General features: G+C 40.3%; 1 protein-coding gene across 2 annotated transcripts in view; it reads left to right on the top strand.

Annotated features, from left to right (window-relative positions):
* The window catches only part of RTN1 (reticulon 1), a 231,032-nt gene that overhangs the window by 142,333 nt on the left and 75,759 nt on the right, over positions 1-12,940 (top strand). The window lies entirely within an intron of this gene.

The following is a 12,940-nucleotide window of genomic DNA, read 5'->3' as shown; positions in this document are numbered from 1 at the left end:
TTAACTCTGAGACTTCCACCTCCTCATGGGAGAAGGGGAGGGGAGGTCACGTGAGTCTTACCAGCTCACTCTGGAGGATGCTTCTAACATCTCCCGACCTCACAAAGCCTCCAGAACAAAGACCCCAGAAGGACATGGTGGGAACACAGACAGCTAACCATTCACATTCCCAGTAGTGTAGGGCCTCCTGAGTCAGAAGAGTCCCCCAGGTGGCCTCTGTTTATAGCTTGGAAAATTCATGGAAGAGAAAAAAGGCCCGAGGGTGGAGTTGGGCTGTATACTACCAGGCACAGTGAGGAGTTACAAGCTTGATCTCATACAAGATAAAAGATTTCACTACCACTAATGATTCAGTTCAAAGCTGCATATTCTGGTAAATATAGCATTCTGGCTTAAGTCTTCCCTTCTGGTAGTTATTTTCTTACAACTCTTGGCTGAGCACTGAAAGCATGGGGGATTTTTCTACACACAAACTAGTAGCAAAAGCAGATTATGTGTTCCCAAACTAATTTTTTTACTTTCAAACTCACTTTTTTTTTTTTTTACCAGCCCCTAACATCTCAAGGAGATTTGATTCTCCACCTTAAAAATGCAGAGGAAATTAAGTAAAGCAGAAGAGTGGTTTTTGTATTCATTATCTCAACTGAGTGTTAATGTCTGTTGCCATCCAGTGGTTGTGATGAAAATATCCAACCTTTACTTTTTAGCCTCATCTCAAAGTGGCAGGATTTGAAATTTACAGATCTCTTGGGATATGATGTAAGAAAATATGTCTTTGAATGATTTTACAGTGGCCACTAAATGCCTAAATGGCTGAGCCATTTATGAGGTGATTGATCAGTTAAATTATTATCCATATTTTGGGGGGGGGGGAACCAGCACAAGGACAGTGTTTCAAAAGATATTCCTAAATGGGTAACCTAGTTTTTATCAGAATTAATTAAGCTATACCATTTGGCCTGTAACAAAACACAAAATATAACACGATGTAGAATTTATGAACCATAGTTTCCTACTAATTGTAGGTTTTGGATCATTTTATTTATTTATTTTTTCCACTTTTTTTTTTTTTTAATTTATTTTTGGGACAGAGAGAGACAAAGCATGAATGGGGGAGGGGCAGAGAGAGAGGGAGACACAGAATCGGAAACAGGCTCCAGGCTCCGAGCCATCAGCCCAGAGCCTGACGCAGGGCTCGAACTCACGGACCGTGAGATCGTGACCTGGCTGAAGTCGGACGCTTAACCGACTGCGCCACCCAGGCGCCCCAAGGTTTTGGATCATTTTAAATTGAAGTCAAAAACTTAGGTATAGTCAGTTGTTTCAAATGGTATTTCAGGGGGAGAAGAACCAGGATTTGAAATAATAATCTGATTGATTCGCATCTAGTGCCCTTTTCCAAATAAATTGATTTCCAAGTAGTTTAGTTGTTTTTAAGAAAATTTAAAAGTTTCTCTATGCCAAGTTACTTTAGAATATAAAGATGTAAGATTTATTATCATAAATGTATATGTACGTAAATAGGACTTTTATAACAGTACACAATATGTGCAGCTAGGTCAAGTGTTATCTTTATCAGTCAGCTGGAAATTCAGTCCAGTACCCTGGAAAGGATTTAATTTTTCTTTAATTTTAGGCTAGCCAACTGATAATGAATTCATTTTACATTGATTTTACATCAATTTTACATTTCCAACTCTAAAGTTGGAAATAAATAATATCATAAGTAATTTGATTCTAGATAATTTTGATATGGGTAAAATGGCCTCATTGTCAATTTGTCCCTTTTATTTTCTTACTCTTCCCCTTTGTTGGAGTCCACATTTTTATGCCCTTTTATATTCCTCTGAACAGAATCTGGAAATTCAGGGTAGATTTTTTTTATATTCTGCAAAGATGTGCTCTAATTTCAAAGCCAAAAATCCTGGCTTTGACTTTGATTTCTAAAACTTTTCATGGTTCACATTCTCATTCTTGTGGACACCACACCTTTCCCTCAGATCCCATTAGTGTGTCTAAGAACACAAAAGGACTCCTTGATTGAGAAATCCCCGAGCCAAACCCTAGAGGCTGAGGGCAAAATCCTCTTGAAGAGACACTTTTTGGATTTCAGTGTTACTGTTCATGGGTCACATCTGGACTGTTATGCTTCTAGGATGAGATACAGATCATTCACTTGAATTGTAAGTTTTATACCTCCACCTGTACATAATATTTGCCCTTATAATTTATATGATGGCTATTTTGTGATAGGTAAAGACAGATTTTCTACCACGTTGATACATCCTCTTCCGTAGTACAGTCATTGCTGGGAAGTGGCTTCTCAGTTCGGCATTGCATTTCCCAGCCTTCCTTGCATCTAGGTGAAGCTATGAGCCTCGTTCATATCAATAGAGTGTGAGTGGAAGTGAGATGGGTCACATCTGGGGCAATGTTGAAGACACAGGTGTACCTTGTCCTTCAAGGCTCTACAGCTAGGGAATGACAAAGGGAAAAGAAGCGAGGTCCTGGACCAGCTACCTGGAGGAAATCTGCTTGCTAATGCACTCCATGTTGATCGATTACATTAGCTCAAAATAAATTTCTCCCATGGTAAGCCACTGAAATTTTGGGGTTGTTACTATAGCTAGCCTCCTCCTGACTGATATGATAACATGGAACATGAGGTTGAGAAAAGCCTACAGTCAGAACGTATGTTGGAACACGTGTCCCATACCTGCACAATTTTATGTCTTGCTTCTCCTTCTCTATACCTATTTTGTACTCTCCTCTACTGATGTTGGTCAGTCCTTCTGCCAGAATTACTGGTAGCATAATTCTGATCCTGTTTGAAAAAGACAATCCTGTCCTCAAGACATTGTGTTGCAACTTAGTGAAATATTGTCAGAAAAATGGAAGAGATCTTTAATAACTGCAGGGTGAGTAGCTGGTGACCTCTGGAATTGTGCAAAGTAAGAAGTAGCCCACGTGGTGACCATCAGATTCACCAGAGCAAAAGCATATAAAGTTTTTGTGAGATAAACTGCTGGGAGAACTAGAAAAGTCCCTCTGCCTAGCGCTAGCCCCAGGCAAAATTGGGACATAAACACAGTATCTTGGGGTCCTCTGCCTCCCACCACTCTCGCATCCTTCACCTCAACACCGTCCTTCAGCTACTTGAAGGCTCCCAGTGCTCCTGAGCTCTCCTTGCTTCCCTTTCAAAACATGCAGTCCCTATATTCTGTATCCTCAGAGTCCTTCACGCTTCCCATTTCTTAGGGTGTACTATACAGGTTTAATTTGATAAGCCCATTCTTTTTCATGTGTTAGTGAGCTAGAGTATGACTCTTCCTATGCAGCAGATCTCCAGAAGGCTCTGAAGGAAGGAGCCACCTTAGGGTAAGTCTAGTCCACTGTTTTAGGGAGTAGTTTCCTCAGTCCAAGACTCCATTCCCAGTAGTATATGTTCTGAAACACAAACATATTAGACTCTGGAATAAACTAGGATGCCTTTTCTAAATTTGCACTGGATATGTACCAGGAGAACTACATCCTAGTGTGGAGATCAGTTCATTGCTGCCTGATACAGAATTAGAGCAAGAAGAGTGGATGGCTTCATCGGAAATTTCCATCTCACTCTGGCAACCTGTGAACTGTCCTCTAAGAACTGGGATCCTCAATTAGAATTAGAGCAGGATCCCTGAGCCTAAGGTCCTTCCCTCTCCAGTGGCCCCTTGTCTAGATTCCCCTGCTCTGGATTCTGTATGATTTTGATTGTATATCCTTCTCTTCACTGGGACAAGGACTCAGGGGCCAGCTGGGTTTGGATCCTGTTCCACCACTCACTACTAGCTGTGTAATTTGGGGCAATTTAACCTGTCTGCACTTCAATTTTTTTCATCTGTTCAAAGGGGAGAATAGTACATGCATCACAGGATTCTTGTGAGGGTTAATTGAAATCATAAGCTAAGTAATTACTCTCTCATTTTATTACTATTTAAATATTTATGTTAATAATAATTATACAATGAGATTGGACTTTGGAAGAATCTAGCCCAGTTACTAATTTAATGCAGGAATTCTTTCTACAACATATTCTTTCATAAAATTTCAATTAATAAGTTTATAGGTTTTCTTCATATGTCACAGTTTGGCTGCTTTCCAGTGATTTATAGGAAGTTGACTTGATCTCACTAATAAGCTCCTTCCCAAGCATATTGTGGGACAGGTTGCTTCTGGGAAGGCTTTTTAAATCCAGCTGGCCCAATTTATCTTCTTCTGTTAAGTGTTGATTTTTTTACCCAAAATATATATGCTTAGGTCCCACCCTAAATATCCCAGAGTATAATCTTTGCGTGTAACATCCTTATATCAGAATTTTTTAGAATCCCCCAGGGTGATGTGAAATGCCCATGTAAGGTTTGAAGCCACTGAGTTGACCCCAACTGTGGTATGCAGTTCCCTGAATCTTCAGTCCCATTTGTTTTTTCCCCCCAGGCTTCGGCATTTATGGTTTTCTGACTCTGTCAGGCCATATTGGAGTAACAAACCGCCAAATCTCAATGGCTTAGCTCAACAAATATTTACTTCTAGCTCCTACAGAATCTGCTGCTAGTTGGTGGGGGCTCTTCTTTGTCCAACTATAAAGAGATCCAAGCTTCTTCTCTTCTATGCCACCGAATATCAACGTATGGTTTCCCAGGTCACCATGACAGAAGAGAAAGCTGGAGGGGCACGCTCGTTCTTCACAGCTTCCTCCTGGAAATGACACATTTAAGTTTTGCTACCATCCATTGGCCAGAATTAGTGACATGACTCTCTGCTGATGCATGGGACACACTAGAAGTTCAATGAGCATGAAGTCCTTATCACAGACCTCTTGAACAAATATCTCTTGTTTTAGAACTTCATAGCACTTACCATTACTTACTATATTATACACGCATTTGTTTGTTTATTTATTGCTTGTTGCTGCCATGTAGAGTTTAAGTTCTTTAACATCACACACTTTGATTTGCTGCTGTGTCTCCAGTCCCTCCAATGGTGCCTGGTAAATAGTAGGGACACACCAAACATTTGATGAATAAACGAATAGTGACACCAGACACATAGGTGAAGACCCTGGAGTATATTATGGGATTTTGTTGTATGTCAGTGTGTTTTATAGCTGTGCTCTTTCCCAAGAGCTCATTTAAATGTTATTGAGTCCAGTGAAAGGTTAAAGAATAATAGGCCAATTAAGTAGAGAATACTGTGTGTGGATCCCCTACTGTTATGCATGAAGAGCATTTACCTCTTGGCTGTGCACTCCTGGAGTGATCAGCTCAGGAAAGGGCAAACGGAGTCAGCAGAGAAAGATGCTTTTCTGCGGTTCAGCTGACATAGCCAATAACAGATTTGAGTTGACAAAGCAGAAGGTGACGACATCACTGTAGGCCTGTGTGCAGCCTTTCTTTGCTGAGCCTATGGAATTTGTACAAGTCCGGTCTATTGAAACTTTATAACCCCCATAAAATGGGAAAACTTTCTGCGGTGAATGCTTCTTGTTACTTTGAACGCAGCAGAACCCAATTTAAAAACAGGACTTGTTATTAAGGTTGGTGTGGAGGCAGGCAGTATTATGGGGTGACTAAGGCATGAGCTCTGGAATAAGACAGATATGGGTTTGAACCCCAGTCTACCAGTTGCTGACCTAAAATTTCCCAAGCCTCATCTGTAAAATGTGGCCAATAATTCCTACTCTTAGAATTGGAATGAGATTCAAATTGAATTCATTAAATGACGTTTGAAGGGGCTTAGGTTAGTAGAAGAAAGATCTGGCACATTGTAAATGGCAGCAGTTATTACCACATTCCATGGCTGGATCATGTTTTCTGTACTAGATAAGGCTGTACACCCCAGCTATAGTCAGTAATGGGAGTTGCCAAGGATACGAGAAAATGTGAGGCAGTGGGGATGGGCTCCCCTCAGTGAATCAGCCTCCTAGCCTTGGATTGCAGTATGGCAATCCTCTCTAGCACAGTGGTGGCAGCCCAGCCATGCACCTGAGCTCCATCAGCAGCCCATCCATCTTCCTTCTACAGTCAGCATTACTGTTCCCCAGGATGGGGAGGATCTGAGTGGGCTGCTTCCTCACCATCTGATGCTCGCCTGTCACAGCCCCTTCTCAGGGACATTACTCCCCTTCATCAACGTTTAGTTCAAGCCACCAGCACAGGCTAGCAGGATGGATTCCTCCCAACACAGAAGAGGGACCAGGGTGGTAGCAGCTTTAGCAGAACCATTAAGGCTACTTTCCTTTAAAAGGGACTGAATTCATGGCAAGCTTGGAATTGCAGATTCTTCTTTCCCAATTCCCCAAGCGTAACTATGCACACAAAGAAGATTCATCCCTATGATTTATTTTTATGGAAAGCTACTTTGTGAACAATCAGATTCTTTAGGAATATTTGAAATATTGTTTGGGGAAAAGGTTTAGCTATGTTGTCACAATGATAAACGTGGAATAACCTCTTTAAAATGGATAGGCATATCCTTGAGGGTGTGTTGCTTACATAAAATGCTTCAAATGACTGCCATTTCTCTCAAAAATCTCTTCCACTTCTGTTATATGCTCTCGGCATTCCTAAGTAGGACGTAAGCTGGGCGTCCAATTCAGGGCAGTCTCTTCTTGTCTGCCTGGTCCCATATAGGCAGGTGGACTGGCACCGGGCAGATGGGATTTACACAGAAGTTCTATCTCCGTCTCTGGAGTTTTCTTGTAATATCTTCCTTGGTTAGTGCATTTTGCTTCATCTTTCTTTTCCACCAATTTCATACTTTCAAAGATAATTATGTATTAACTCCCAAAATCCATACAGGGTATTTCATAGGCACTGACAAAGACTTGTCATCCATAACCTAGTATGTATTTTAATTATCCTTTAGAGAAGACAAGGTTATGGTCAGCTCTTCAAACACTTAACTCTTATCTATGATTTGGAAATGAGTACTCCTGGTTCTTTTTAAAAAGCTATTTAAAAGAGGTTATTATAGAAAGTTGCATACAGATTGGAGAAAATACTATTATGAACTACCACATAAAGATAAACAAAATTTAACAGTCATTACCATTTTTGCACACTTGTTTCAATTGCTTTTGAGGGGAGCATTTTGAAATGAAGTTACAGCCATCAAGATATTTTACCTCTATATACTTTAGTGTACATCTCTAAAAATAGGAATTTTTACTTAGGTAACCATGGGACCATTGTTACATCTAATAAAACAAATACCTTCCGTTATCTAATGCCCAGTTCGTATTCAAATTCTCTCAAGATTCCTCCAATTGTTTTTTCAGTTGGTCACTTTTTTTAAAAGATTTTATTTTTTAAGTCATCTCTACCCCCAATATAAGGCTCAAACCCATGACCCCAAGATCAAGAGTCACATGCTTTACTGACTGAGCCAGCCAGGCACCCCTTCAGTTGGTCACTTTTAATTAGCCAATGAGCAAATCTCTCTCAGCTTTTATTTTTCCACTACGTTGCCTGTAATAACATGGAACAATGGAGAGTTCCTTTGGGTTGTATGTTATATGATGATCAGATGTATTTCCTTTCTTCCCAATATTTTATTATAAAAATTTTCAAGCATATGGAATAGTTGAAAGAGTTCTTCAGTGCACCTCTGTTTACATGGTACTATTTTTAATTCCTTCTCTGACTTGCTGAGGTGACTGAGACTGGATAGTGTCCATACCTTGGATTCAGTTAGACAGTGAATATTCTACGGCTTCTTTTTAGGTAGAAGCTTTAAATAATATTTGCAAAGCAGATAGATAGCGTACTTATTACTTTGCACGGTTTATAAATCTTGAGAGTACCTTCTTCTCCAACTGGCAGCCTGTAAATATTATTAAGCCTGACTTTCAGTTGACAGTACTTTTCTGGGGTATCCCCGGAGAGCCAGGTGCTGCACTGTGACAGTGGCACCACCATTGTGGGTTAAGTGAGAAAAATGACAAGCCACCCTAATACTGGAGCAATTGGAACAGGCAGTGTGTTTACACCTTATGCAATGTCAGTTGTATTTCAACATTACCCAAAAATATCGTGCAAAGGTACTTGGAAAAGAGAAAAACAAATCTGGTTTCTAAAGCGTCTGTCTGAGGGTTGCTACTGTTGCTATGGAGATCAGAGAAGCAGATTTTCATGGCTTTACCACACTGAGCTTGTTTTTGAACAGATTCATGAGACTGTGGGCTTTTTTTCTCTCTCCTATTCTGGGTGGTTTTGTTAGACGTAACCTTGCCTGAATAATATTAACATATCACTTGTGTGAAAGCACATTAGATGCTAATGCTTGGAGTTGTTTTTAGCAGAGTGATTTAACAGTACAGGATTCGTTTTTTTCATTTGAATGTTTTAAAATAGACCGACTCTCCTAATCAGCGTTAACATAGAGCTCAGCTTGGAGCATAAGGAAATGCTAGTTTAATATTTTAGTGCCATCTGCTGTAAGTTTCATGGCATTCTACCCCCATCTGGCTTATTTGCAGCAATCCCCACCACCACCTCCCGCCGCCACTTTCTTTTTTAGTCTTAGTAGAACGCAGCAAATCTCCTTCCAAATGTTTTATACTGATTGGCCCTGTTTCTTCCTACTGGTCACTGGATGAGGCTTCTGTCAGAGAAATATATTCCCTTGGCTCTAGGTATCCATTTCCTGACGACTTCTGCTTCAGCCTAGTGGCTGTACGCAAGCACGCGTGTGATAATTAGCAAGCAGTTAACACATTCCTAGACCTCTCTGCTTTATCTCAAACGAATGCCTGACTCTTCATGAGTGAACATTTGTAAATTCAGCAACATCACTAAATAAATAATTCTGGAGAACCTATCATGTGCTAGGCTCTTTTCCGAGGCAGGGTGGGTGGTGGGAGGAGAGAACAAAGCAGACGCCCTGCTTGCATGGACCATGGAGTTCCGTTACAGGGGAGACTAGCAGTATCCAAGTGAACACACATATTACAGTGTCATGCAGTGGTAAGGGCTGTGAATTAAAAAATGAAGGCGGCAAAGCTACTTTAAATAGGATGGTTAAAGATGGATGATAGGATTAAAATATTGCAATGGACATCTCTAATGTATTACGGTTGCTAACAAGGACAACAGATGTGTCCTCCAAGCCTGTGCCTTGAGGCTCTTATTAAAGACAGATACTTATTGTTAGTCAATTATTTTTGAACATTAACCAGCGACATTGCACAGATGAAAAACAAATCTATTCTTTGAAAGCTGTCAGATTCTGCTATTGCGATGGAACTAGGTAAACCTTGGACTTGCCTCAGGTTGACAGTTCTTTAATTCAGCGTACAGTTAGAGCTTCTATATGTTGTCTAGTTCTTTGCTGGGTTCCATGGGGGACCGTGGGGGTTTTTAAGCCAGGACCTGCTCTCCAGCAGTTGCTTTTCACTGAATACTTCAGCAACTCTCAACCTATCCAGGGGATAGAATAAATACATATGGAACATTGAAGTAAAAATTCCAGGCACTGTTAAAATTAACTCTCTCTAGAAATGCTACCAATCTTAAGTGCAATCAAGTTGGACTTCAGAGAAGAGAGAAGTGTTAAAATGTCCCGTGCATCTCTCTTCACCTACCCTCTTTAAATGTCAATTTGAGCTGAACATTGAGCCCCATGGAAATTTCTAATATTTCTGTAATTAGAAACAAAGGAGATTCTGAGGTTATTAGAACCTTGAGCAACCGATTGGATTCCTCTGTATGTGCGTGTGTGTGTGTGTGTGCACTCATATGGGCATTCATTCATTCAGGAGTCAAGTCTCAGACACCTTATTACATGTGAGTGACTGGGCTGTGGCTGAGGGAGCTAAGATAAGTAATGCCTACAGGTATTTGTAGGGACAAGGATACAGATAAATTAGTGCAATAAAGAGTTACAGGAGCAACGAAGCTATACTTGTCCTAGCCCTGTCTGTGTTATTGATTTATGCTGCATTGGCTGAGATGCTATATGAGTATTCTGACCTTTCTGTGCCTCTTTTCTCATTTCTTAAAAAATCTGGGGCAGAAAGAAGTGTTAGCAGAATGATTCCTATCCCTTTCTTACCTTAAGGAGGAAGGTTGAATTGTTCCAAAGAGGTGAGAGTATTTGTTTTAGTTTACTGAAAAATAAGCCATATAAATAAAATCAGTTTTTAAAAATAGTTTATTTATTTATTTTGAGAGATTGTGGGGGAGGGATGGAGACAGAGAGAGAGGGAGAGAGGGAGAGAGGGAGAGAGAGAGAGAGAGAGAGAGAGAGAGAGAGAGAGAGAGAGAGAGAGAATCCCAAACAGGCTCCGTGCTGTCAGCACAGAGCCCAGCACGGGGCTCGATCTCATGAACTGTGAGATCATGACCTAAGCCAAAATCAAGAGCTGAATGCTTCACTGACTGAGCCACCCAGGTGCCCTTAGAATCGTTTTTTATTAGCTGGAGTACCATTATCAGATGCTAAAGTTCTAGCACATCAGTGGGAGAGAAGCGAATGGTGAGAATGTTTTGTCTCCCTGTTTGCCTCTTTATACAATGTACATGGAGTTACTGGCTAACTTTAGAGACTCATTAGCCCTCTGTACTGTTAAATGTAAATGCCCACCTCAGTAGAGGCTGATGGCAGGGTAGCTGCAAATTGAGAGGCACGGGTGCTGTACGTACTCCCTCCTAAGTATGCAGTCTCTCCTGCCATGTGCCTGGGAGCCAGCGGTAGCCTGTGTGGAAGCAAGAGTAAAACTGAGTTTGGGAATAGGAGGAGGCTGTTAAGTGTCTTATTTATTTCCTACTCTCTGGAGTACTTTTAGTGTGATTTTTCTGGGCATAAAGGAGAGATTTAAGTCTGCCATATTACCCTTACTGTATATAAAATTTCCATCAGTTGAGTACCACTTTTCAAGGCCAGGAATATATTTGCTGGGCTAACTAAAAGCTGTAAATATGGCTTTTTGCTGAGTGTTTATATCGATGATCCAGCCCTCTGGTTACCCACTTCTCCTCCTTTTCCCCGAACCAATATGCTTGGTTGGCATCAAAATGGCATCTCTCTGGTCTCTGGCACAGCCTTTGGGAGAGATGGATTTCCCTCCTGATCACAGCGTTGGGGAAAATCAGTGGAGGCAGCAGCAAGTCAAACTCCAGGACCAACAAGGGCTCTCCCCAGACGGTTTTATTGTCATTTCTATATCTTCTCTCCTCTCTTTCAGTAGCTGGCAGCTTGATTATTTCTCCATATTCCTTTACTTCTGTACTGTCTGCACAGGACAATGCTGCATTCAAAACAGAAGAACCCAGCCATCACTTTATTCCATCGCAGGGACACCCTGTCATTGCAAACAAGGACTAGTGTGTAGATTCTAGTGACTCCCCTGCCTTTGGAACTCTGAAAGCTGACTCTTTAAGTGCCAGCAGATTTTCAAAGCTCTATTTCTGTTTCTCCTTTTCCTGATGGCAGACCATATTGTACTCACTGCTCTTTCATTCTATCCTCACAAAGACATAAGGAGTAGTTTGCTAAGAGGGAACATTGTTAAATATTGGATGGGATTTCTGAGCAATGCCAAATAATTTTCTAAGTAGATCTTTGAAACTGACAGAGATTTAACTATTTTAAGGGGATTCCTAAAGGGATTAGAATTCAGAGATTCTTATGCTGGACCCCTCCTGTGGTGTGAAGGTTGTATCCCCCCCACCAAATTCATATGTTGAAATCTTAATCCCCAAAGATGATGGTATTAAGAGGCGGGGTCTTTGGGAAGTGCTTAAGAAACCATTGCCCAACCCAAGGTCACGAAGATACACTCCTATGTTTTCTTCTGAGTTTTATAGGTTAACTCTTATACTTAGGTCTTTGGTTTCTTTTGAGTTAATTGTTATATTTAGCATGAGATAGGAATCCAACTTCATTCTTTAGTATGTGGATATATAGTTGTCCTAGAATCATTTGTTAAAAAGATTGTTTATTTCCCATTGAAGCATCTTGTCATCCTGCTCAAACAACAATCGACCAAGTGTTAGGACTTATTTCTATACTCTTAGTTCTATTCCATTGGTCAGTATGTCTAGCCTTATGTTAGTACCACAGTATTTTGATTGTGCAGCTCTGTAGTAAGGGAAATCTGGAAGTATAAGTCCTCCAAACTTGTTCTTCTTTTTCAATATTATTTTGGCTATTCTGGGTCCCTTGCACTTCCATATGAATTTTAGAATCAACTTGTCAGTTTCTGAAAAACAGAACTTGATAGGGATTGCTTAGACCTTGGTAGAGATCCATTGTTAGGGATTGCACTGAATCTGTAATCTGCAGAATATTGCCATCTTAACAATATTATGTTTTCCAATCCATGATCATGGCAGATCTTTCCATTTATTTAGGTCATATTTCATTTCTTTCGACAATGTTTTGTAGTTATCATTGTACAAGTCTTGTCCTTCTTTTATTAAATGTATTCCTAATTACTTTATTCTCTGTGATAATATTGTACCACCACCTGATTTTTAAAATACAATTTTATTGGAACACAGCCACACTTATTTGCTTAGACATTGTCTTTGGCTTTTGTATTGCAAGGACATAGTTGAGTAGTTGCAACTGAGACTATATGGCCCACAAAGCATAAAGTATTTACTGTCTGGCCCTTCACAGAAACAGTTTGCTAATCAACATAATGTATTCTCAGACAGTGCTGATTCTCTTCTTTTTCTCCCTCAGAAATTCTGTGGGGTAAGATGGAAGAGGAATCAGAATCATTTATTTGATGGTGAGAAATACAAATAATGTTGGATAGGGTGAGTTTTGGAGTTAGCGAGACCTAGGTTCAAAGCCTAGACTATCACTTTTTCCATTGGATCTCTCTGATATTCTGTTCCTGTTCCTTGAAATTTTAGTATCCTTTTCTTATGAGGGAAGAAAGTGACTTGCT

The sequence above is a fragment of the Felis catus genome, chromosome B3 (genome assembly GCF_018350175.1).
Source record: "Felis catus isolate Fca126 chromosome B3, F.catus_Fca126_mat1.0, whole genome shotgun sequence".
Lineage (NCBI taxonomy): Eukaryota > Metazoa > Chordata > Mammalia > Carnivora > Felidae > Felis > Felis catus.
This window is presented reverse-complemented; position numbering and strand designations above follow the sequence as displayed.